Source organism: Archocentrus centrarchus, chromosome 2 (assembly GCF_007364275.1).
Source record: "Archocentrus centrarchus isolate MPI-CPG fArcCen1 chromosome 2, fArcCen1, whole genome shotgun sequence".
Lineage (NCBI taxonomy): Eukaryota > Metazoa > Chordata > Actinopteri > Cichliformes > Cichlidae > Archocentrus > Archocentrus centrarchus.
This window is the reverse complement of record NC_044347.1, coordinates 16,628,704-16,653,947: the sequence shown is the minus strand read 5'-3', so window position 1 is coordinate 16,653,947 and position 25,244 is coordinate 16,628,704. Positions and strand designations below refer to the sequence as shown.

Here is a 25,244-nt window from a genome sequence, read left to right as displayed (position 1 = left end):
TACTGTAGGCTGTTCAATGGACCTGTGGGAATAATCCTCTTAGATGGCAATAGGGTGACCCCGGAATTGCAAGTTGCCTCTTCTGGAACGTGCTTCAGGTAGATGAAAGGCCTGGCGGGAAACCGCAGCACCGGTGATGGCCTACATCATACAGTTTCTCAAGCACTACTGTAGGCTGTTCAAGGACCTGTGGGGAATAATCCTCTTAGATGGCAATAGGGTGCCCACGGAATTGCAAGTTGCCTCACATTCCCTGACCGGGAATCGAACCCGGGCCGCGGCGGTGAGAGCGCCGAATCCTGACCACTAGACCACCAGGGAGCTGTGCTACAGCTATCTTGAAGGGTGACACAGGGGTATATTCAGCCACAGTATCAGTTTTATTCGATTTGCGCAATTTGCCAGCGGAACCAGGGAATGGGTCTTGACTGTTGTTTGGGCTCATACGCCAAATGAGAGTTCAAAGTGCCCAGGCTTCTTGGAGGCGCTGGCTCAGGGATGACCTGGCGCACCTGAACGTACAGTGAGGGTGTGCTGGGAAGGCCTGTCAGGTGCCCCAGTCGGTGCGATCCTCAGCTCCCACCTCCGGGAGAGCTTGGACAGCATTCCGAGGGAGGCTGAGGACACTGAGTCCGAATGTTTGCGCACCTCCGTTGCTGAGGCTGCTGCACGGGGCTGCGTTCTGCAAGGTGGTTGGTGCCTGCCGTAGTGGTAATCTCCAAACCAGATGGTGGACACCGGAGGTGAAGGGAGCCACCAAGCTGAAGAACGAGTCCTATCGAGCTTGTTTAGAACTGTGGGACTTTGGAGGCAGCTGACGGGTACCAGCAGACCAAGCGGACCGCAGCTTGGGTAGCCTCGGTGTTCCCCCCGGATAAGCTGGAGGAGGTGGCTGGGGCTGGGGAGAGAGAGGTCTGTGTTTCTCTGCTTAGGCTGCTGCCCCTGCGACCTGGCCCCAGATAGGTGGAAGAAAATGGATGCATGGATAAACTGAATGTTTTGCTGCATAACTTGCACCTTGTTTCATGGTGCCTCCCCCAGACACTAATCATTTCTTGCAAGACACTTTTTCCAGGCGGTTAAGGAAGTACTCTGCGTTCGAGGTGGATGACCAAGGGCTGATAATTGATTGGCAACAGGTCCCGACCTGATTGTTTGGACATTGTCTTGAGTTTGTTTGCCAACGAGGTAGGTAGATGAGTCTCTGACATCTAATTTGGAGAGCTTAGCACCTGACTGGCAGGAGATCTGTACATGTGGGCATCTTACCTATCTCAAGCAAAGGTGTTCTCGAGAAGAGCTTTTATACAGTAGCGCGATTTGAGCCTGAAATTGTCTTTCACATGTGCATTGGTGGTTCAGTGGTAGAATTCTCGCCTGCCACGCGGGAGGCCCGGGTTCGATTCCCGGCCAATGCATAGGACTCTTCTGCTTTGTAAAACTTGCCCGTTGGGCCCCTCTCTTGAACAAATGACACTTGGTCACTATGAAATGCCAGATTTCTGTAAATCATGTGATAGAGTATTGCTTGGGCGAGCGTACTTTAGAGCAGTGGTTCTCAAATCCAGAATCCCGCAGGTTTTAGATGTGTCTCTGCTTCAACACACCTGAGTCAAATATAGAAGTCATTAGCAGGACTCTGGAGAACTTGACTGCATACTGAGGAGGTGTGTTGGATCAGGGACATATCTAAAACCTGCGGAACAGTGGGCCATGAGGCCTGGATTTGAGAACCACTGCTTTAGAGGAGGCTTAACGTGTCTGCGTAGGTTCTCAATAATCTAGGTTGTGGTGGCCTTGAAAAGAAGGCAACGGGGTGCGTCTTGTAAGCTGCGGCAGCTTACAATGCGGGCTATCAGCCTCCTACAGTGCAGTCTTCCCGTGCCACGCGTGTGAGCTCTCGAGGTCACACGGCAAGGTCTGCACAAAGGATCGGACCCTGCGCCCCTGTGATGGCAATGACCCAGGCAGGCCTTTTGTTCACGCTTTGGCTCATGTGATGAATCGCATGACTAATAGTGATCCTGGCGCAACCCTTGCCATGTGCATCGAACGAGGGTTAAAACCCTTGTTCCCTGACCGGGAATCGAACCCGGGCCGTGGCGGTGAAAGCGCCAAATCCTGACCACTAGACCACCAGGGAGCTGGGACAACAGCCACACTGGTCAAAGGCAGACATCTTACCCATTTTAAGAAACCACAAGAAGCTGAGGTCAGCTTGTTTTCTGTGTAGCATCGAAGAACCATCCGTGTTTCGAGGGCAGGTCGGCCTCGTTGGCGCAGTAGGCAGCGCGTCAGTCTCATAATCTGAAGGTCGTGAGTTCGAGCCTCACACGAGGCATGTGTTTTGCTTTATGGTATGTGATGTAGCTTGTCCATCCATTTTCTTCCGTTTTACCACTTTGAGGATGAGGGGGAGTTGGAGGAAAAAGAGGGGGAGGGGCAGAGGAGAGCCTATCCCAGCTCTCATAGGGCAAGAGGCAGGTTACACCCTGGACAGGGCTACCACATATGATAGATATTTGAGACCCTGTATCAAGAAGACTTCATCTTGAACAACAACAGCAAGAAACAAAACAGAGACAAAAACAAACTAAGCAAAAAAAGAAAGTTAAAAAAAAAAAGGAATTTGCTCCCCATTGGGAAATGGAACCCCGGGCTCCCGCGTGACAGGAAGGGCTACTCACTGGGAGAAGAGATAAAAGGCCTGGCGGGAAACCGCAGCACCGGGTGATGGCCTACATCATACAGTTTCTCAAGCACTACTGTAGGCTGTTCAAGGACCTGTGGGGAATAATCCTCTTAGATGGCAATAGGGTGCCACGGAATTGCAAGTTGACTCTTCTGGAACGTGCTGTAGGTAGATGAAAGGCCTGGCGGGAAACCGCAGCACCGGGTGATGGCCTACACCATACAGTTTCTCAAGAACTACTGTAGGCTGTTCAAGGACCCGTTGAGAATAATCCTCTTAGATGGCAATAGGGTGCCACGGAATTGCAAGTTGCCTCTTCTGGAACGTGCTTCAGGTAGATGAAAGGCCTGGTGGGAAACCGCAGCACCGGGTGATGGCCTACATCATACAGTTTCTCAAGCACTACTGTAGGCTGTTCAAGGACCTGTGGGGAATAATCCTCTTAGATGGCAATAGGGTGACCACGGAATTGCAAATTGCCTCTTGTGGAACGTGCTTCAGGTAGATGAAAGGCCTGGCGGGTAAGCCGCTGCACTGGGTGATGGCCTACATCATACAGTTTCTCAAGCACTACTGTAGGCTGTTCAAGGACCTGTGGGAATAATCCTCTTAGATGGCAATAGGGTGCCACGGAATTGCAAGTTGCCTCTTCTGGAACGTGCTGTAGGTAGATGAAAGGCCTGGCGGGAAACCGCAGCACCGGGTGATGGCCTACATCATACAGTTTCTCAAGAACTACTGTAGGCTGTTCAAGGACCTGTGGGGAATAATCCTCTTAGATGGCAATACGGTGCCACGGAATTGCAAGTTGCCTCTTCTGGAACGTGCTTCAGGTAGATGAAAGGCCTGGCGGGAAACCGCAGCACTGGGTGATGGCCTACATCATACAGTTTCTCAAGCACTACTGTAGGCTGTTCAAGGAGCTGTGGGGAGTAATCCTCTTAGATGGCAATAGGGTGACCACGGAATTGCAAGTTGCCTCTTCTGGAACGTGCTTCAGGTAGATGAAAGGCCTGGCGGGAAGCCGCAGCACCGGGTGATGGCCTACATCATACAGTTTCTCAAGCACTACTGTAGGCTGTTCAAGGACCTGTGGGGAATAATCCTCTTAGATGGCAATAGGGTGACCACGGAATTGCAAGTTGCCTCTTCTGGAACGTGCTTCAGGTAGATGAAAGGCCTGGCGGGAAACCGCAGCACCGGGTGATGGCCTACATCATACAGTTTCTCAAGCACTACTGTAGGCTGTTCAAGGACCTGTGGGGAATAATCCTCTTAGATGGCAAAAGGGTGCCCACGGAATTGCAAGTTGCCTCACATTCCCTGACCGGGAATCGAACCCGGGCCGCGGCGGTGAGAGCGCCGAATCCTGACCACTAGACCACCAGGGAGCTGTGCTACAGCTATCTTGAAGGGTGACACAGGGGTATATTCAGCCACAGTATCAGTTTTATTCGATTGCGCAATTTGCCAGCGGAACCAGGGAATGGGTCTTGACTGTTGTTTGGGCTCATACGCCAAATGAGAGTTCAAAGTGCCCAGGCTTCTTGGAGGCGCTGGCTCAGGGATGACCTGGCGCACCTGAACGTACAGTGAGGGTGTGCTGGGAAGGCCTGTCAGGTGCCCCAGTCGGTGCGATCCTCAGCTCCCACCTCCGGGAGAGCTTGGACAGCATTCCGAGGGAGGCTGAGGACACTGAGTCCGAATGTTTGCGCACCTCCGTTGCTGAGGCTGCTGCACGGGGCTGCGTTCTGCAAGGTGGTTGGTGCCTGCCGTAGTGGTAATCTCCAAACCAGATGGTGGACACCGGAGGTGAAGGGAGCCACCAAGCTGAAGAACGAGTCCTATCGAGCTTGTTTAGAACTGTGGGACTTTGGAGGCAGCTGACGGGTACCAGCAGACCAAGCGGACCGCAGCTTGGGTAGCCTCGGTGTTCCCCCCGGATAAGCTGGAGGAGGTGGCTGGGGCTGGGGAGAGAGAGGTCTGTGTTTCTCTGCTTAGGCTGCTGCCCCTGCGACCTGGCCCCAGATAGGTGGAAGAAAATGGATGCATGGATAAACTGAATGTTTTGCTGCATAACTTGCACCTTGTTTCATGGTGCCTCCCCCAGACACTAATCATTTCTTGCAAGACACTTTTTCCAGGCGGTTAAGGAAGTACTCTGCGTTCGAGGTGGATGACCAAGGGCTGATAATTGATTGGCAACAGGTCCCGACCTGATTGTTTGGACATTGTCTTGAGTTTGTTTGCCAACGAGGTAGGTAGATGAGTCTCTGACATCTAATTTGGAGAGCTTAGCACCTGACTGGCAGGAGATCTGTACATGTGGGCATCTTACCTATCTCAAGCAAAGGTGTTCTCGAGAAGAGCTTTTATACAGTAGCGCGATTTGAGCCTGAAATTGTCTTTCACATGTGCATTGGTGGTTCAGTGGTAGAATTCTCGCCTGCCACGCGGGAGGCCCGGGTTCGATTCCCGGCCAATGCATAGGACTCTTCTGCTTTGTAAAACTTGCCCGTTGGGCCCCTCTCTTGAACAAATGACACTTGGTCACTATGAAATGCCAGATTTCTGTAAATCATGTGATAGAGTATTGCTTGGGCGAGCGTACTTTAGAGCAGTGGTTCTCAAATCCAGAATCCCGCAGGTTTTAGATGTGTCTCTGCTTCAACACACCTGAGTCAAATATAGAAGTCATTAGCAGGACTCTGGAGAACTTGACTGCATACTGAGGAGGTGTGTTGGATCAGGGACATATCTAAAACCTGCGGAACAGTGGGCCATGAGGCCTGGATTTGAGAACCACTGCTTTAGAGGAGGCTTAACGTGTCTGCGTAGGTTCTCAATAATCTAGGTTGTGGTGGCCTTGAAAAGAAGGCAACGGGGTGTGTCTTGTAAGCTGCGGCAGCTTACAATGCGGGCTATCAGCCTCCTACAGTGCAGTCTTCCCGTGCCACGCGTGTGAGCTCTCGAGGTCACACGGCAAGGTCTGCACAAAGGATCGGACCCTGCGCCCCTGTGATGGCAATGACCCAGGCAGGCCTTTTGTTCACGCTTTGGCTCATGTGATGAATCGCATGACTAATAGTGATCCTGGCGCAACCCTTGCCATGTGCATCGAACGAGGGTTAAAACCCTTGTTCCCTGACCGGGAATCGAACCCGGGCCGTGGCGGTGAAAGCGCCAAATCCTGACCACTAGACCACCAGGGAGCTGGGACAACAGCCACACTGGTCAAAGGCAGACATCTTACCCATTTTAAGAAACCACAAGAAGCTGAGGTCAGCTTGTTTTCTGTGTAGCATCGAAGAACCATCCGTGTTTAGAGGGCAGGTCGGCCTCGTTGGCGCAGTAGGCAGCGCGTCAGTCTCATAATCTGAAGGTCGTGAGTTCGAGCCTCACACGAGGCATGTGTTTTGCTTTATGGTATGTGATGTAGCTTGTCCATCCATTTTCTTCCGTTTTACCACTTTGAGGATGAGGGGGAGTTGGAGGAAAAAGAGGGGGAGGGGCAGAGGAGAGCCTATCCCAGCTCTCATAGGGCAAGAGGCAGGTTACACCCTGGACAGGGCTACCACATATGATAGATATTTGAGACCCTGTATCAAGAAGACTTCATCTTGAACAACAACAGCAAGAAACAAAACAGAGACAAAAACAAACTAAGCAAAAAAAGAAAGTTAAAAAAAAAAAGTAATTTGCTCCCCATTGGGAAATGGAACCCCGGGCTCCCGCGTGACAGGAAGGGCTACTCACTGGGAGAAGAGATAAAAGGCCTGGCGGGAAACCGCAGCACCGGGTGATGGCCTACATCATACAGTTTCTCAAGCACTACTGTAGGCTGTTCAAGGAGCTGTGGGGAGTAATCCTCTTAGATGGCAATAGGGTGACCACGGAATTGCAAATTGCCTCTTGTGGAACGTGCTTCAGGTAGATGAAAGGCCTGGCGGGAAGCCGCTGCACTGGGTGATGGCCTACATCATACAGTTTCTCAAGCACTACTGTAGGCTGTTCAAGGACCTGTGGGAATAATCCTCTTAGATGGCAATAGGGTGCCACGGAATTGCAAGTTGCCTCTTCTGGAACGTGCTGTAGGTAGATGAAAGGCCTGGCGGGAAACCGCAGCACCGGGTGATGGCCTACATCATACAGTTTCTCAAGAACTACTGTAGGCTGTTCAAGGACCTGTGGGAATAATCCGCTTAGATGGCAATACGGTGCCACGGAATTGCAAGTTGCCTCTTCTGGAACGTGCTTCAGGTAGATGAAAGGCCTGGCGGGAAGCCGCAGCACCGGGTGATGGCCTACATCATACAGTTTCTCAAGCACTACTGTAGGCTGTTCAAGGACCTGTGGGGAATAATCCTCTTAGATGGCAATAGGGTGACCACGGAATTGCAAGTTGCCTCTTCTGGAACGTGCTTCAGGTTGATGAAAGGCCTGGCGGGAAACCGCAGCACTGGGTGATGGCCTACATCATACAGTTTCTCAAGCACTACTGTAGGCTGTTCAAGGACCTGTGGGAATAATCCTCTTAGATGGCAATAGGGTGCCACGGAATTGCAATTTGCCTCTTCTGGAACGTGCTTAGGTAGATGAAAGGCCTGGCGGGAAACCGCAGCACGGGGTGATGGCCTACATCATACAGTTTCTCAAGCACTACTGTAGGCTGTTCAAGGACCTGTGGGGAATAATCCTCTTAGATGGCAATAGGGTGACCACGGAATTGCAAGTTGCCTCTTCTGGAACGTGCTTCAGGTAGATGAAAGGCCTGGTGGGAAACCGCAGCACTGGGTGATGGCCTACATCTTACAGTTTCTCAAGCACTACTGTAGGCTGTTCAAGGACCTGTGGGGAATAATCCTCTTAGATGGCAATAGGGTGACCACGGAATTGCAAGTTGCCTCTTCTGGAACGTGCTTCAGGTAGATGAAAGGCCTGGCGGGAAGCCGCAGCACCGGGTGATGGCCTACATCATACAGTTTCTCAAGCACTACTGTAGGCTGTTCAAGGACCTGTGGGGAATAATCCTCTTAGATGGCAATAGGGTGACCACGGAATTGCAAGTTGCCTCTTCTGGAACGTGCTTCAGGTAGATGAAAGGCCTGGCGGGAAACCGCAGCACCGGGTGATGGCCTACATCATACAGTTTCTCAAGCACTACTGTAGGCTGTTCAAGGACCTGTGGGAATAATCCTCTTAGATGGCAATAGGGTGCCACGGAATTGCAAGTTGCCTCTTCTGGAACGTGCTTCAGGTAGATGAAAGGCCTGGCGGGAAACCGCAGCACCGGGTGATGGCCTACATCATACAGTTTCTCAAGAACTACTGTAGGCTGTTCAAGGACCTGTGGGGAATAATCCTCTTAGATGGCAATAGGGTGCCACGGAATTGCAAGTTGCCTCTTCTGGAACGTGCTTCAGGTAGATGAAAGGCCTGGCGGGAAACCGCAGCACCTGGGTGATGGCCTACATCATACAGTTTCTCAAGCACTACTGTAGGCTGTTCAAGGACCTGTGGGAATAATCCTCTTAGATGGCAATAGGGTGCCACGGAATTGCAAGTTGCCTCTTCTGGAACGTGCTGTCAGGTAGATGAAAGGCCTGGCGGGAAACCGCAGCACCGGGTGATGGCCTACATCATACAGTTTCTCAAGCACTACTGTAGGCTGTTCAAGGACCTGTGGGGAATAATCCTCTTAGATGGCAATAGGGTGCCACGGAATTGCAAGTTGCCTCTTCTGGAACGTGCTTCAGGTAGATGAAAGGCCTGGCGGGAAACCGCAGCACTGGGTGATGGCCTACATCATACAGTTTCTCAAGCACTACTGTAGGCTGTTCAAGGACCTGTGGGGAATAATCCTCTTAGATGGCAATAGGGTGACCACGGAATTGCAAGTTGCCTCTTCTGGAACGTGCTTCAGGTAGATGAAAGGCCTGGCGGGAAGCCGCAGCACCGGGTGATGGCCTACATCATACAGTTTCTCAAGCACTACTGTAGGCTGTTCAAGGACCTGTGGGGAATAATCCTCTTAGATGGCAATAGGGTGACCACGGAATTGCAAGTTGCCTCTTCTGGAACGTGCTTCAGGTAGATGAAAGGCCTGGCGGGAAACCGCAGCACCGGGTGATGGCCTACATCATACAGTTTCTCAAGCACTACTGTAGGCTGTTCAAGGACCTGTGGGGAATAATCCTCTTAGATGGCAATAGGGTGCCCACGGAATTGCAAGTTGCCTCACATTCCCTGACCGGGAATCGAACCCGGGCCGCGGCGGTGAGAGCGCCGAATCCTGACCACTAGACCACCAGGGAGCTGTGCTACAGCTATCTTGAAGGGTGACACAGGGGTATATTCAGCCACAGTATCAGTTTTATTCGATTGCGCAATTTGCCAGCGGAACCAGGGAATGGGTCTTGACTGTTGTTTGGGCTCATACGCCAAATGAGAGTTCAAAGTGCCCAGGCTTCTTGGAGGCGCTGGCTCAGGGATGACCTGGCGCACCTGAACGTACAGTGAGGGTGTGCTGGGAAGGCCTGTCAGGTGCCCCAGTCGGTGCGATCCTCAGCTCCCACCTCCGGGAGAGCTTGGACAGCATTCCGAGGGAGGCTGAGGACACTGAGTCCGAATGTTTGCGCACCTCCGTTGCTGAGGCTGCTGCACGGGGCTGCGTTCTGCAAGGTGGTTGGTGCCTGCCGTAGTGGTAATCTCCAAACCAGATGGTGGACACCGGAGGTGAAGGGAGCCACCAAGCTGAAGAACGAGTCCTATCGAGCTTGTTTAGAACTGTGGGACTTTGGAGGCAGCTGACGGGTACCAGCAGACCAAGCGGACCGCAGCTTGGGTAGCCTCGGTGTTCCCCCCGGATAAGCTGGAGGAGGTGGCTGGGGCTGGGGAGAGAGAGGTCTGTGTTTCTCTGCTTAGGCTGCTGCCCCTGCGACCTGGCCCCAGATAGGTGGAAGAAAATGGATGCATGGATAAACTGAATGTTTTGCTGCATAACTTGCACCTTGTTTCATGGTGCCTCCCCCAGACACTAATCATTTCTTGCAAGACACTTTTTCCAGGCGGTTAAGGAAGTACTCTGCGTTCGAGGTGGATGACCAAGGGCTGATAATTGATTGGCAACAGGTCCCGACCTGATTGTTTGGACATTGTCTTGAGTTTGTTTGCCAACGAGGTAGGTAGATGAGTCTCTGACATCTAATTTGGAGAGCTTAGCACCTGACTGGCAGGAGATCTGTACATGTGGGCATCTTACCTATCTCAAGCAAAGGTGTTCTCGAGAAGAGCTTTTATACAGTAGCGCGATTTGAGCCTGAAATTGTCTTTCACATGTGCATTGGTGGTTCAGTGGTAGAATTCTCGCCTGCCACGCGGGAGGCCCGGGTTCGATTCCCGGCCAATGCATAGGACTCTTCTGCTTTGTAAAACTTGCCCGTTGGGCCCCTCTCTTGAACAAATGACACTTGGTCACTATGAAATGCCAGATTTCTGTAAATCATGTGATAGAGTATTGCTTGGGCGAGCGTACTTTAGAGCAGTGGTTATCAAATACAGAATCCCGCAGGTTTTAGATGTGTCTCTGCTTCAACACACCTGAGTCAAATATAGAAGTCATTAGCAGGACTCTGGAGAACTTGACTGCATACTGAGGAGGTGTGTTGGATCAGGGACATATCTAAAACCTGCGGAACAGTGGGCCATGAGGCCTGGATTTGAGAACCACTGCTTTAGAGGAGGCTTAACGTGTCTGCGTAGGTTCTCAATAATCTAGGTTGTGGTGGCCTTGAAAAGAAGGCAACGGGGTGCGTTTTGTAAGCTGCGGCAGCTTACAATGCGGGCTATCAGCCTCCTACAGTGCAGTCTTCCCGTGCCACGCGTGTGAGCTCTCGAGGTCACACGGCAAGGTCTGCACAAAGGATCGGACCCTGCGCCCCTGTGATGGCAATGACCCAGGCAGGCCTTTTGTTCACGCTTTGGCTCATGTGATGAATCGCATGACTAATAGTGATCCTGGCGCAACCCTTGCCATGTGCATCGAACGAGGGTTAAAACCCTTGTTCCCTGACCGGGAATCGAACCCGGGCCGTGGCGGTGAAAGCGCCAAATCCTGACCACTAGACCACCAGGGAGCTGGGACAACAGCCACACTGGTCAAAGGCAGACATCTTACCCATTTTAAGAAACCACAAGAAGCTGAGGTCAGCTTGTTTTCTGTGTAGCATCGAAGAACCATCCGTGTTTCGAGGGCAGGTCGGCCTCGTTGGCGCAGTAGGCAGCGCGTCAGTCTCATAATCTGAAGGTCGTGAGTTCGAGCCTCACACGAGGCATGTGTTTTGCTTTATGGTATGTGATGTAGCTTGTCCATCCATTTTCTTCCGTTTTACCACTTTGAGGATGAGGGGGAGTTGGAGGAAAAAGAGGGGGAGGGGCAGAGGAGAGCCTATCCCAGCTCTCATAGGGCAAGAGGCAGGTTACACCCTGGACAGGGCTACCACATATGATAGATATTTGAGACCCTGTATCAAGAAGACTTCATCTTGAACAACAACAGCAAGAAACAAAACAGAGACAAAAACAAACTAAGCAAAAAAAGAAAGTTAAAAAAAAAAAGGAATTTGCTCCCCATTGGGAAATGGAACCCCGGGCTCCCGCGTGACAGGAAGGGCTACTCACTGGGAGAAGAGATAAAAGGCCTGGCGGGAAACCGCAGCACCGGGTGATGGCCTACATCATACAGTTTCTCAAGCACTACTGTAGGCTGTTCAAGGTGCTGTGGGGAGTAATCCTCTTTGATGGCAAAAGGGTGACCACGGAATTGCAATTTGCCTGTTGTGGAACGCGCTTCAGGTAGATGAAAGGCCTGGCGGGAAACCGCTGCACTGGGTGATGGCCTACATCATACAGTTTCTCAAGCACTACTGTAGGCTGTTCAAGGACCTGTGGGGAATAATCCTCTTAGATGGCAATAGGGTGCCACGGAGGTAGATGAAAGGCCTGGCGGGAAACCGCAGCACCGGGTGATGGCCTACATCATACAGTTTCTCAAGAACTACTGTAGGCTGTTTAAGGACCTGTGGGGAATAATCCGCTTAGATGGCAATACGGTGCCACGGAATTGCAAGTTGCCTCTTCTGGAACGTGCTTCAGGTAGATGAAAGGCCTGGCGGGAAGCCGCTGCACTGGGTGATGGCCTACATCATACAGTTTCTCAAGCACTACTGTAGGCTGTTCAAGGACCTGTGGGAATAATCCTTTTAGATGGCAATAGGGTGCCACGGAATTGCAAGTTGCCTCTTCTGGAACGTGCTGTAGGTAGATGAAAGGCCTGGCGGGAAACCGCAGCACCGGGTGATGGCCTACATCATACAGTTTCTCAAGAACTACTGTAGGCTGTTCAAGGACCTGTGGGGAATAATCCGCTTAGATGGCAATACGGTGCCACGGAATTGCAAGTTGCCTCTTCTGGAACGTGCTTCAGGTAGATGAAAGGCCTGGCGGGAAACCGCAGCACCGGGTGATGGCCTACATCATACAGTTTCTCAAGCACTACTGTAGGCTGTTCAAGGACCTGTGGGGAATAATCCTCTTAGATGGCAATAGGGTGACCACGGAATTGCAAGTTGCCTCTTCTGGAACGTGCTTCAGGTAGATGAAAGGCCTGGCGGGAAGCCGCAGCACTGGGTGATGGCCTACATCATACAGTTTCTCAAGCACTACTGTAGGCTGTTCAAGGACCTGTGGGGAATAATCCTCTTAGATGGCAATAGGGTGACCACGGAATTGCAAGTTGCCTCTTCTGGAACGTGCTTCAGGTAGATGAAAGGCCTGGCGGGAAACCGCAGCACCGGGTGATGGCCTACATCATACAGTTTCTCAAGCACTACTGTAGGCTGTTCAAGGACCTGTGGGGAATAATCCTCTTAGATGGCAATAGGGTGCCCACGGAATTGCAAGTTGCCTCACATTCCCTGACCGGGAATCGAACCCGGGCCGCGGCGGTGAGAGCGCCGAATCCTGACCACTAGACCACCAGGGAGCTGTGCTACAGCTATCTTGAAGGGTGACACAGGGGTATATTCAGCCACAGTATCAGTTTTATTCGATTGCGCAATTTGCCAGCGGAACCAGGGAATGGGTCTTGACTGTTGTTTGGGCTCATACGCCAAATGAGAGTTCAAAGTGCCCAGGCTTCTTGGAGGCGCTGGCTCAGGGATGACCTGGCGCACCTGAACGTACAGTGAGGGTGTGCTGGGAAGGCCTGTCAGGTGCCCCAGTCGGTGCGATCCTCAGCTCCCACCTCCGGGAGAGCTTGGACAGCATTCCGAGGGAGGCTGAGGACACTGAGTCCGAATGTTTGCGCACCTCCGTTGCTGAGGCTGCTGCACGGGGCTGCGTTCTGCAAGGTGGTTGGTGCCTGCCGTAGTGGTAATCTCCAAACCAGATGGTGGACACCGGAGGTGAAGGGAGCCACCAAGCTGAAGAACGAGTCCTATCGAGCTTGTTTAGAACTGTGGGACTTTGGAGGCAGCTGACGGGTACCAGCAGACCAAGCGGACCGCAGCTTGGGTGGCCTCGGTGTTCCCCCCGGATAAGCTGGAGGAGGTGGCTGGGGCTGGGGAGAGAGAGGTCTGTGTTTCTCTGCTTAGGCTGCAGCCCCTGCGACCTGGCCCCAGATAGGTGGAAGAAAATGGATGCATGGATAAACTGAATGTTTTGCTGCATAACTTGCACCTTGTTTCATGGTGCCTCCCCCAGACACTAATCATTTCTTGCAAGACACTTTTTCCAGGCGGTTAAGGAAGTACTCTGCGTTCGAGGTGGATGACCAAGGGCTGATAATTGATTGGCAACAGGTCCCGACCTGATTGTTTGGACATTGTCTTGAGTTTGTTTGCCAACGAGGTAGGTAGATGAGTCTCTGACATCTAATTTGGAGAGCTTAGCACCTGACTGGCAGGAGATCTGTACATGTGGGCCTCTTACCTATCTCAAGCAAAGGTGTTCTCGAGAAGAGCTTTTATACAGTAGCGCGATTTGAGCCTGAAATTGTCTTTCACATGTGCATTGGTGGTTCAGTGGTAGAATTCTCGCCTGCCACGCGGGAGGCCCGGGTTCGATTCCCGGCCAATGCATAGGACTCTTCTGCTTTGTAAAACTTGCCCGTTGGGCCCCTCTCTTGAACAAATGACACTTGGTCACTATGAAATGCCAGATTTCTGTAAATCATGTGATAGAGTATTGCTTGGGCGAGCGTACTTTAGAGCAGTGGTTCTCAAATCCAGAATCCCGCAGGTTTTAGATGTGTCTCTGCTTCAACACACCTGAGTCAAATATAGAAGTCATTAGCAGGACTCTGGAGAACTTGACTGCATACTGAGGAGGTGTGTTGGATCAGGGACATATCTAAAACCTGCGGAACAGTGGGCCATGAGGCCTGGATTTGAGAACCACTGCTTTAGAGGAGGCTTAACGTGTCTGCGTAGGTTCTCAATAATCTAGGTTGTGGTGGCCTTGAAAAGAAGGCAACGGGGTGCGTTTTGTAAGCTGCGGCAGCTTACAATGCGGGCTATCAGCCTCCTACAGTGCAGTCTTCCCGTGCCACGCGTGTGAGCTCTCGAGGTCACACGGCAAGGTCTGCACAAAGGATCGGACCCTGCGCCCCTGTGATGGCAATGACCCAGGCAGGCCTTTTGTTCACGCTTTGGCTCATGTGATGAATCGCATGACTAATAGTGATCCTGGCGCAACCCTTGCCATGTGCATCGAACGAGGGTTAAAACCCTTGTTCCCTGACCGGGAATCGAACCCGGGCCGTGGCGGTGAAAGCGCCAAATCCTGACCACTAGACCACCAGGGAGCTGGGACAACAGCCACACTGGTCAAAGGCAGACATCTTACCCATTTTAAGAAACCACAAGAAGCTGAGGTCAGCTTGTTTTCTGTGTAGCATCGAAGAACCATCCGTGTTTCGAGGGCAGGTCGGCCTCGTTGGCGCAGTAGGCAGCGCGTCAGTCTCATAATCTGAAGGTCGTGAGTTCGAGCCTCACACGAGGCATGTGTTTTGCTTTATGGTATGTGATGTAGCTTGTCCATCCATTTTCTTCCGTTTTACCACTTTGAGGATGAGGGGGAGTTGGAGGAAAAAGAGGGGGAGGGGCAGAGGAGAGCCTATCCCAGCTCTCATAGGGCAAGAGGCAGGTTACACCCTGGACAGGGCTACCACATATGATAGATATTTGAGACCCTGTATCAAGAAGACTTCATCTTGAACAACAACAGCAAGAAACAAAACAGAGACAAAAACAAACTAAGCAAAAAAAGAAAGTTAAAAAAAAAAAGGAATTTGCTCCCCATTGGGAAATGGAACCCCGGGCTCCCGCGTGACAGGAAGGGCTACTCACTGGGAGAAGAGATAAAAGGCCTGGCGGGAAACCGCAGCACCGGGTGATGGCCTACATCATACAGTTTCTCAAGCACTACTGTAGGCTGTTCAAGGTGCTGTGGGGAGTAATCCTCTTTGATGGCAAAAGGGTGACCACGGAATTGCAATTTGCCTGTTGTGGAACGCGCTTCAGGTAGATGAAAGGCCTGGCGGGAAACCGCTGCACTGGGTGATGGCCTACATCATACAGTTTCTCAAGCACTACTGTAGGCTGTTCAAGGACCTGTGGGGAATAATCCTCTTAGATGGCAATAGGGTGCCACGGAGGTAGATGAAAGGCCTGGCGGGAAACCGCAGCACCGGGTGATGGCCTACATCATACAGTTTCTCAAGAACTACTGTAGGCTGTTTAAGGACCTGTGGGGAATAATCCGCTTAGATGGCAATACGGTGCCACGGAATTGCAAGTTGCCTCTTCTGGAACGTGCTTCAGGTAGATGAAAGGCCTGGCGGGAAGCCGCTGCACTGGGTGATGGCCTACATCATACAGTTTCTCAAGCACTACTGTAGGCTGTTCAAGGACCTGTGGGAATAATCCTTTTAGATGGCAATAGGGTGCCACGGAATTGCAAGTTGCCTCTTCTGGAACGTGCTGGAGGTAGATGAAAGGCCTGGCGGGAAACCGCAGCACCGGGTGATGGCCTACATCATACAGTTTCTCAAGAACTACTGTAGGCTGTTCAAGGACCTGTGGGGAATAATCCGCTTAGATGGCAATACGGTGCCACGGAATTGCAAGTTGCCTCTTCTGGAACGTGCTTCAGGTAGATGAAAGGCCTGGCGGGAAACCGCAGCACTGGGTGATGGCCTACATCATACAGTTTCTCAAGCACTACTGTAGGCTGTTCAAGGACCTGTGGGGAATAATCCTCTTAGATGGCAATAGGGTGACCACGGAATTGCAAGTTGCCTCTTCTGGAACGTGCTTCAGGTAGATGAAAGGACTGGCGGGAAGCCGCAGCACTGGGTGATGGCCTACATCATACAGTTTCTCAAGCACTACTGTAGGCTGTTCAAGGACCTGTGGGGAATAATCCTCTTAGATGGCAATAGGGTGACCACGGAATTGCAAGTTGCCTCTTCTGGAACGTGCTTCAGGTAGATGAAAGGCCTGGCGGGAAGCCGCAGCACCGGGTGATGGCCTACATCATACAGTTTCTCAAGCACTACTGTAGGCTGTTCAAGGACCTGTGGGGAATAATCCTCTTAGATGGCAAAAGGGTGCCCACGGAATTGCAAGTTGCCTCACATTCCCTGACCGGGAATCGAACCCGGGCCGCGGCGGTGAGAGCGCCGAATCCTGACCACTAGACCACCAGGGAGCTGTGCTACAGCTATCTTGAAGGGTGACACAGGGGTATATTCAGCCACAGTATCAGTTTTATTCGATTGCGCAATTTGCCAGCGGAACCAGGGAATGGGTCTTGACTGTTGTTTGGGCTCATACGCCAAATGAGAGTTCAAAGTGCCCAGGCTTCTTGGAGGCGCTGGCTCAGGGATGACCTGGCGCACCTGAACGTACAGTGAGGGTGTGCTGGGAAGGCCTGTCAGGTGCCCCAGTCGGTGCGATCCTCAGCTCCCACCTCCGGGAGAGCTTGGACAGCATTCCGAGGGAGGCTGAGGACACTGAGTCCGAATGTTTGCGCACCTCCGTTGCTGAGGCTGCTGCACGGGGCTGCGTTCTGCAAGGTGGTTGGTGCCTGCCGTAGTGGTAATCTCCAAACCAGATGGTGGACACCGGAGGTGAAGGGAGCCACCAAGCTGAAGAACGAGTCCTATCGAGCTTGTTTAGAACTGTGGGACTTTGGAGGCAGCTGACGGGTACCAGCAGACCAAGCGGACCGCAGCTTGGGTAGCCTCGGTGTTCCCCCCGGATAAGCTGGAGGAGGTGGCTGGGGCTGGGGAGAGAGAGGTCTGTGTTTCTCTGCTTAGGCTGCTGCCCCTGCGACCTGGCCCCAGATAGGTGGAAGAAAATGGATGCATGGATAAACTGAATGTTTTGCTGCATAACTTGCACCTTGTTTCATGGTGCCTCCCCCAGACACTAATCATTTCTTGCAAGACACTTTTTCCAGGCGGTTAAGGAAGTACTCTGCGTTCGAGGTGGATGACCAAGGGCTGATAATTGATTGGCAACAGGTCCCGACCTGATTGTTTGGACATTGTCTTGAGTTTGTTTGCCAACGAGGTAGGTAGATGAGTCTCTGACATCTAATTTGGAGAGCTTAGCACCTGACTGGCAGGAGATCTGTACATGTGGGCATCTTACCTATCTCAAGCAAAGGTGTTCTCGAGAAGAGCTTTTATACAGTAGCGCGATTGAGCCTGAAATTGTCTTTCACATGTGCATTGGTGGTTCAGTGGTAGAATTCTCGCCTGCCACGCGGGAGGCCCGGGTTCGATTCCCGGCCAATGCATAGGACTCTTCTGCTTTGTAAAACTTGCCCGTTGGGCCCCTCTCTTGAACAAATGACACTTGGTCACTATGAAATGCCAGATTTCTGTAAATCATGTGATAGAGTATTGCTTGGGCGAGCGTACTTTAGAGCAGTGGTTCTCAAATCCAGAATCCCGCAGGTTTTAGATGTGTCTCTGCTTCAACACACCTGAGTCAAATATAGAAGTCATTAGCAGGACTCTGGAGAACTTGACTGCATACTGAGGAGGTGTGTTGGATCAGGGACATATCTAAAACCTGCGGAACAGTGGGCCATGAGGCCTGGATTTGAGAACCACTGCTTTAGAGGAGGCTTAACGTGTCTGCGTAGGTTCTCAACAGTGGGCCATGAGGCCTGGATTTGAGAACCACTGCTTTAGAGGAGGCTTAACGTGTCTGCGTAGGTTCTCAATAATCTAGGTTGTGGTGGCCTTGAAAAGAAGGCAACGGGGTGCGTTTTGTAAGCTGCGGCGGCTTACAATGCGGGCTATCAGCCTCCTACAGTGCAGTCTTCCCGTGCCACGCGTGTGAGCTCTCGAGGTCACACGGCAAGGTCTGCACAAAGGATCGGACCCTGCGCCCTTGTGATGGCAATGACCCAGGCAGGCCTTTTGTTCACGCCTTGGCTCATGTGATGAATCGCATGACTAATAGTCATCCTGGCGCAACCCTCGCCATGTGCGTCGAACGAGGGTTAAAACCCTTGTTCCCTGACCGGGAATCGAACCCGGGCCGTGGCGGTGAAAGCGCCAAATCCTGACCACTAGACCACCAGGGAGCTGGGACAGCAGCCACACTGGTCAAAAGCAGACATCTTACCCATTTTAAGAAACCACAAGAAGCTGAGGTCAGCTTGTTTTCTGTGTAGCATCGAAGAACCATCCGTGTTTAGAGGGCAAGTCGGCCTCGTTGGCGCAGTAGGCAGCGCGTCAGTCTCATAAACTGAAGGTCGTGAGTTCGAGAGTCACACCAGGCACGTGTTTTGCTTCATGGTATGTGATGTAGCTTGTCCATCCATTTTCTTCCGCTTTACCACTTTGAGGATGAGGGGGATTTGGAGGAAAAAGAGGGGGAGGGGCAGAGGAGGGCCTATCCCAGCTCTCATAGGGCAAGAGGCAGGTTACACCCTGGACAGGGCTACCACATATGATAGATATTTGAGACCCTGTATCAAGAAGACTTCATCTTGAACAACAACAGCAAGAAACAAAACAGAGACAAAAACAAACTAAGCAAAAAAAGAAAGTTAAAAAAAAAAAGGAATTTGCTCCCCATTGGGAAATGGAACCCCGGGCTCCCGCGTGACAGGAAGGGCTACTCACTGGGAGAAGAGATAAAAGGCCTGGCGGGAAACCGCAGCACTGGGTGATGGCCTACACCATACAGTTTCTCAAGAACTACTGTAGGCTGTTCAAGGATCTGTTGGGAATAATCCTCTTAGATGGCAATAGGGTGCCACGGAATTGCAAGTTGCCTCTTCTGGAACGTGCTTCAGGTAGATGAAAGGCCTGGTGGGAAACCGCAGCACTGGGTGATGGCCTACATCATACAGTTTCTCAAGCACTACTGTAGGCTGTTCAAGGACCTGTGGGGAATAATCCTTTTAGATGGCAATAGGGTGCCACGGAATTGCAAGTTGCCTCTTCTGGAACGTGCTGTAGGTAGATGAAAGGCCTGGCGGGAAACTGCAGCACAGGGTGATGGCCTACATCATACAGTTTCTCAAGAACTACTGTAGGCTGTTCAAGGACCTGTGGGGAATAATCCGCTTAGATGGCAATACGGTGCCACGGAATTGCAAGTTGCCTCTTCTGGAACGTGCTTCAGGTAGATGAAAGGCCTGGTGGGAAACCGCAGCACTGGGTGATGGCCTACATCATACAGTTTCTCAAGCACTACTGTAGGCTGTTCAAGGAGCTGTGGGGAGTAATCCTCTTAGATGGCAATAGGGTGACCACGGAATTGCAATTTGCCTCTTGTGGAACGTGCTTCAGGTAGATGAAAGGCCTGGCGGGAAGCCGCTGCACTGGGTGATGGCCTACATCATACAGTTTCTCAAGCACTACTGTAGGCTGTTCAAGGACCTGTGGGGAATAATCCTCTTAGATGGCAAAAGGGTGACCACGGAATTGCAAGTTGCCTCTTCTGGAACGTGCTTCAGGTAGATGAAAGGCCTGGCGGGAAACCGCAGCACCGGGTGATGGCCTACATCATACAGTTTCTCAAGCACTACTGTAGGCTGTTCAAGGACCTGTGGGGAATAATCCTCTTGGATGGCAAAAGGGTGACCACAGAATTGCAAGTTGCCTTTTCTGGAACGTGCTTCACTTATGCAGCCTGATAATGACCGCCCTTGGCCTGTTAGCATGTTGTGGCCTGTTAGCCAACGACCTGTGAGCTCAGTCTATCTCCGGCGGAGAGGAAAGCACGTCACCAAACACCTGTGACAAAAGTTTGACGAAGAAAGCAGTAGGACGTGGACCGTCAACGGATTGAGGAACAGCGATAACACGAGTATTGTTGCGTCTTCTGCGTGATTCTAAGTCAATAGCTTTAGCGTGTAGATTAGCATTAGCCTGTTTCAGCTCAGAGTATGATGCTTCCAGCGCACTGACCCGTTTGTCCAGTGAGCTTGAGTTGGCCTTGAGAGTTGCAATTTTTATTGTCCGTGGTCAGCCACCAGTTCCAGTTGGCCCATCTTAGATTCAGTGGCTCAGTGGTAGAATTCTCGCCCACCACCCCAGTTTGCGGCATCTTGCGCCTGGAGACTCCTGATAAGATACATAGTGTAAAATCTGTGAAACATGCGTCAAACGTAACTCTCATAAATGATATTACATCATTTTAAGCGAGAAACTAAGCCGATGTCGCAAGTTAGAAGCTGCAATCACTTCTTGGCTAAGTGACTTACATATATTATATATTGATGATGGTAAAAACTATCCTTGACATTAAAAATATCTTTTTTGCTTTTTGTTGCAGAATTTGCAACAAATATAACATTACAGTTCTATAAAGAGTAGCCACAAAGGACTGGATTGATCATAATGTAGATACAATAATGCAGAATCATAAATATATTTGCAAAACAAGTCATTTCTTCTTTTGACATATAAGCCGTTCATAAATCCTGTTAACCACAGTCCATTTATTGATGTAAGCAAAGATAATACATTTAAAAAAAATCGGGAATCACTTTTTGGCACAACACTGGAACCCTGAAAATTTCGCTGTTGCTGTGTTTTTTTGTACATACAGTGCTCGTATTGCGTCCCTTCGTACACTGTGGCATTGCCTGCCCCTCACTTCGGCACAGAGCGGGGCACCTGGCTTTCCTCAGCATTTCCAATACACAGAATATAATACCAACTGGACCTAATTCCTGATGGACACAGCTGGCAATAATCATAACACAAAAACATTAATGATGTGTTGAAAGAAATGGTGTATTTTGTCCACATACAGAGATGACCAAATCCTTTATGTACAAACATAATATCACATAAATAGCTGTATATGAAGCCAAATCTTGAGCAGAAAAAGACATAAATAGAATTCCCATGAAAGAAAATAATCTTAAATAACACATCCTGGTATATCTAGTACAAAGCTCAAGTATACATCTAAAAGTCTGTGAATATCTTTTAAAAATCATTACATGGAGTCCATAAATTACATACATGTCTTAGGAACCCCTCTGGTAAGAACTACAGACAGGACAATGACAGTTCTGCACTTAATCCCTCAGGATACGCTGTTTGCAGATGATATATTCAACTGGCCTTCCTTTGGAGAAATTTCCACATCTCTCAAATTAGTAAAATGTCTTGTGGCGAATAAGGGTGAATTAGCAAACAGTTAAGGGTCACTAGACAAATTTTCTAAACACATTTTCAAGAGCATGGGAAACAGCTGAAAAGTAGAAGTTTAAACAACTGAAAATGTCAAGAAACAGCTGTGCAGCAGGCAGGATGTTGACTCAGATGCAAGACTCAAAAGACAAGAATACACTCAAAAAGCAGCTTCAATGCTGAGCTCTTAGCAAATAATTGCAGGCCAAAAATAAACAATCAAACAAAAAACAAAGTAGGGATTTGTGTCAGATCAATTTTAAACATAAAATCAATATCTTTAATCATACCCACCCAAATCAAATGTGTCCTGTACATATCAAGACAGTTGGGCCACTAAAGGTCTAATATGAAAATAAATAATTGGGAAAATAGGCTGTTTAAGAGACCCTATTCCTGACACAGCAGGGCATCCCGGACACAATTCTTATGAATTTTAGGCAATGCATTAAAAAAATAGGACATCTAGGATTCTCTTGTAGCAAAAATGTGTATATTTATCTTATGTTATCAAAGAGCTATTTACTGCCCAATCTAAAGTATTCTTTGATAAAAATTTCCATCTTTTAAGTGTATAGGTGGTGTTATTTTGATCCTCAAAATAGATTTTGGCCTGGTAATCACATTACAAACAGGAAATTCTGTCAGTAGCGGAGGGCATGTCCGTTCCTTTAATAATGCTTCGTGTGATGTTTATGTGTTACACGTTGCTAAGACAAAATGTAAATACTGTCACAAATGAGACACGAACCATATGATGAGAGGTGGATACAATAATAAAGTCCATCCTGTGGAAAGTGTCTGGACTATTTTAAGACTTTCTTTTTCTTGTGTTACAGTCATCTAAACACACATAGATGCCAAGAACCTTGAGCCAGACAGACTGGACAGAGGACAGAAGGCCAGAAAAGACTGCACCTAAAAGGCTAAAGAAGCAACTGCTATTTCTGGTTTTGCATATCATTGTGAACTACAGTGAAGTGTATTGTTAATCAGAAAAAAAGGAAAATAAAATGTTCTTTTCAGTGAATAGAAGCAGCATCTCTTCACTCTCACTTATGACCTGAGTCCATAGCTTCTCTTGGCTTTGCAGACATTTATATTTATCAGTTTCAACTCATTTTTTTCTTTCCAGCCTTCAGACTTACTCTGAATGCAAATCTAATGTCACTTTTAGCTGTAACAGACACTTATTTTGAGAGGAAATGCTTTTAAAATGCAAAAGGACAATAACAAAGATAACCACAAAACCAGAGATAAAGAAATTATTTGCATTCATTGAAAGTCCAGAGCAGCTAAATAATTAGGTTAATAATGAGGACTGCAGAATGTGTGAATGTCATGGTTGCTGTGGTAGGCAGGAAAAGGCAGACCCCAAATGCAGGACTCAGAAACGGTGGTAAAAACTTAAATGAAGTTTATTGAAAAAGGGAAAATAACAGGTACAAATAAACTGGGCCGGAACAATAGCCAGAACTAAAACTAAAGGACCAGGGAACAAGAAGACACACAACCAGGATAATCAACAACAACACAACAACGAACAGAAGAAAACTGAGGGCTTAAATACACCTCAGGTAATTAGGGCAAGAGGAAACAGCAGGGCACAACAGGTGGAACAAATGAAACTAATAACACAGGGGAAGCAAAACTAAACACAAAGGGAACACAAGACTGTCAAAATAAAACAGGAAGTAACCTAACAAGGTACACACAGACGTGACAACACGGAGGACTGGAACACAGAGGAAACAAAATCAGTACCAAGGCACGGGGAAACAGACAAAGAGAAACACAGACATGGGACAGAAACGTAGACTAGTCACAACACTGGGAATAAAACTCAATACAAAAACACAGGAGGTCTGCGACATGACAGAAGGACAAAACAGACACAAGAACACAGATGCAGGGGAGACAGGACCAAAGGGAACTAGGAAAGCAAAATGTAAACCAAAACAAACTAGGACATAACAAAACTCAGTGAAAACAGAACACAAAACGCTGAGCACACGGCCCAGGACCATGACAGTGAATAAGCACACAAGTTTTCCACACCAGACTGTTTCGCTTATTTCAGGTTTTTAATAACATGTGCAGGTGGCCAAAGGGACACTGAACAGTAGCATTTAGTACTGTGTTGAATCCCCACATTTGTGCACATAAAAACTTGTGTGCTGATGTGTCTGCATTGCTCTGCCATTAAGAGTGAAACTGAAAAGCTCATGTTGGACTTAAAGCTAATAAATGTTGAACATCAGTTTTTTTTTTTTTTAAACAACAAGGAGAGAAGCCTGATGAGCATATACACGTTTTGTGAGCGCTGTGAAAATGAAGAAAAAAGCCATTTGTCTACATTTAATCGAGTGGAATTTGTTTTGTTTTTCTTTCATCATGGACAGCATATTTTGTGCGTTTAAGCCCTATGTGAGATATTTTTTACAAAACAGCCTTCAAAAAGTACTTCTGGACCTGCGCTGATCCATCCAGGCTGCACAAGGAATTTCTGATCAAGACTCCCACATGGTACAGGAAGTGACAGTGGACATGATCTGATTTTATGTTTTTCCTAAATTGCAAGTTGAATTATATGATATGTTATTACATGTTTATAAATAGCTCTAAAAATGTGCGTGCAGAAAAAGAGAAATGTTGTTGATTTTACATTGAAATCATTGCACCTTGGGTTATTTTTCTCCTAAGGTGTGCTCTAATACTCCTGTAATAACATGCTCTTATGCGCGTCGATTATAGACAGCTGCAGTGGCACTTCAGTGCAGAGTATAAAGACACTGTGTTAAACTTGTTTGTAAAAGACACTCTTGGCTGTTGTTTTAAATAAAAAATAAACTCTGGCTTCACTATCATGTCATTTCTGCATTAACCATACCATCTTTATTCAAAATGAAGATTAATTAAAACGAAGATGTTGAATAATCTTTAAAAACAAACAAACAAAACAGTTTTGCACTTAAATGTAGAGAATCTGTCAAATCTGTGGAAGTTTGGATGATGCTTGTGACATTTCTATATGTATTTGCTCATTACATAGTTGTTTTTGTTGTTGTAATTTCTACATTGTGCTGTAATATGAGTTGAGAAGAGTTAAAGCCTTGCATTGTTTAGGAGGAAATATTCTATATTCATGAGCTTGCTTTTTAACAATTTAATTCATGCTATGTTAAATTGTCCGCATCTGTCCCATGTCTCCTTGGGGTGGCTGTAGCTCAGTAGGTAGAGCAGATCACCTACTGATCAGAAGGTCAGCGGTTCAATTCCTGGCTACTCCAGGCTACATGCCAGCATATCCTTCGGCAAGATACTTAACCCCAAGTTGCTCTCTGACACAACCGTCGGAGTATGAATGTTGGACAATTAAAAGCACTTAGCTTAGTAAACATGGAAGTGCTTGTATGCATGGGTAAATGTAAACATGTTGTATAAGTGCTTTGAGTGCTCATACTGAGTAGAAAAGCGCTATATAAGAACTAGTCCATTTACCATGTAAACACAGTGTAACTCTTGAGGCTGTCAAGGATGTTGATGATCTGTTTACTTTCTGTGGTGTCAACATTATGCAATTTTTGGGATTGGACTTCACAGTGGAACTTTCCCAGAGCTCACCCTCCCCTACAGGTGTACATGACGTGTTTGATATCTGTAATACTGACATGTTGGAAGTGATTTGACAGGTGTGGCTCAGCTCTTTGGTTTCTCCTTTATACTCTTTCAAATAGGCGGCACTTTAATTAGACCTCCAGTCCTGATTTTATGTATTCAACATGAGTATCTGTTGCTAGAAGGCAGGCACAACAG

The 25,244-nt window shown here is 48.9% G+C and overlaps 19 non-coding genes across 19 annotated transcripts; 9 read left to right on the top strand and 10 right to left on the bottom strand.

The window, feature by feature from the left end:
* Positions 1–249: 249 nt before the first annotated feature.
* trnae-cuc (transfer RNA glutamic acid (anticodon CUC)) lies at positions 250–321 on the bottom strand. Its single transcript has one exon. It is a non-coding gene; the product is annotated as a tRNA-Glu (tRNA).
* A 1,026-nt stretch (positions 322–1,347) lies between these two features.
* Positions 1,348–1,418, top strand: trnag-gcc (transfer RNA glycine (anticodon GCC)). Its single transcript has one exon. It is a non-coding gene; the product is annotated as a tRNA-Gly (tRNA).
* Positions 1,419–2,071: 653 nt separating this feature from the next.
* trnae-uuc (transfer RNA glutamic acid (anticodon UUC)) lies at positions 2,072–2,143 on the bottom strand. Its single transcript has one exon. It is a non-coding gene; the product is annotated as a tRNA-Glu (tRNA).
* A 125-nt stretch (positions 2,144–2,268) lies between these two features.
* On the top strand, positions 2,269–2,341 carry trnam-cau (transfer RNA methionine (anticodon CAU)). Its single transcript has one exon. It is a non-coding gene; the product is annotated as a tRNA-Met (tRNA).
* Positions 2,342–4,011: 1,670 nt separating this feature from the next.
* Positions 4,012–4,083, bottom strand: trnae-cuc (transfer RNA glutamic acid (anticodon CUC)). The gene has a single exon. It is a non-coding gene; the product is annotated as a tRNA-Glu (tRNA).
* Positions 4,084–5,108: 1,025 nt separating this feature from the next.
* trnag-gcc (transfer RNA glycine (anticodon GCC)) lies at positions 5,109–5,179 on the top strand. The gene has a single exon. It is a non-coding gene; the product is annotated as a tRNA-Gly (tRNA).
* A 653-nt stretch (positions 5,180–5,832) lies between these two features.
* trnae-uuc (transfer RNA glutamic acid (anticodon UUC)) lies at positions 5,833–5,904 on the bottom strand. Its single transcript has one exon. It is a non-coding gene; the product is annotated as a tRNA-Glu (tRNA).
* A 125-nt stretch (positions 5,905–6,029) lies between these two features.
* trnam-cau (transfer RNA methionine (anticodon CAU)) lies at positions 6,030–6,102 on the top strand. The gene has a single exon. It is a non-coding gene; the product is annotated as a tRNA-Met (tRNA).
* A 2,832-nt stretch (positions 6,103–8,934) lies between these two features.
* trnae-cuc (transfer RNA glutamic acid (anticodon CUC)) lies at positions 8,935–9,006 on the bottom strand. Its single transcript has one exon. It is a non-coding gene; the product is annotated as a tRNA-Glu (tRNA).
* A 1,025-nt stretch (positions 9,007–10,031) lies between these two features.
* On the top strand, positions 10,032–10,102 carry trnag-gcc (transfer RNA glycine (anticodon GCC)). Its single transcript has one exon. It is a non-coding gene; the product is annotated as a tRNA-Gly (tRNA).
* A 653-nt stretch (positions 10,103–10,755) lies between these two features.
* On the bottom strand, positions 10,756–10,827 carry trnae-uuc (transfer RNA glutamic acid (anticodon UUC)). The gene has a single exon. It is a non-coding gene; the product is annotated as a tRNA-Glu (tRNA).
* Positions 10,828–10,952: 125 nt separating this feature from the next.
* trnam-cau (transfer RNA methionine (anticodon CAU)) lies at positions 10,953–11,025 on the top strand. Its single transcript has one exon. It is a non-coding gene; the product is annotated as a tRNA-Met (tRNA).
* Positions 11,026–12,662: 1,637 nt separating this feature from the next.
* Positions 12,663–12,734, bottom strand: trnae-cuc (transfer RNA glutamic acid (anticodon CUC)). The gene has a single exon. It is a non-coding gene; the product is annotated as a tRNA-Glu (tRNA).
* Positions 12,735–13,759: 1,025 nt separating this feature from the next.
* Positions 13,760–13,830, top strand: trnag-gcc (transfer RNA glycine (anticodon GCC)). Its single transcript has one exon. It is a non-coding gene; the product is annotated as a tRNA-Gly (tRNA).
* Positions 13,831–14,483: 653 nt separating this feature from the next.
* trnae-uuc (transfer RNA glutamic acid (anticodon UUC)) lies at positions 14,484–14,555 on the bottom strand. The gene has a single exon. It is a non-coding gene; the product is annotated as a tRNA-Glu (tRNA).
* Positions 14,556–14,680: 125 nt separating this feature from the next.
* On the top strand, positions 14,681–14,753 carry trnam-cau (transfer RNA methionine (anticodon CAU)). Its single transcript has one exon. It is a non-coding gene; the product is annotated as a tRNA-Met (tRNA).
* A 1,637-nt stretch (positions 14,754–16,390) lies between these two features.
* On the bottom strand, positions 16,391–16,462 carry trnae-cuc (transfer RNA glutamic acid (anticodon CUC)). The gene has a single exon. It is a non-coding gene; the product is annotated as a tRNA-Glu (tRNA).
* A 1,024-nt stretch (positions 16,463–17,486) lies between these two features.
* On the top strand, positions 17,487–17,557 carry trnag-gcc (transfer RNA glycine (anticodon GCC)). Its single transcript has one exon. It is a non-coding gene; the product is annotated as a tRNA-Gly (tRNA).
* A 726-nt stretch (positions 17,558–18,283) lies between these two features.
* Positions 18,284–18,355, bottom strand: trnae-uuc (transfer RNA glutamic acid (anticodon UUC)). Its single transcript has one exon. It is a non-coding gene; the product is annotated as a tRNA-Glu (tRNA).
* Positions 18,356–25,244: the final 6,889 nt, after the last annotated feature.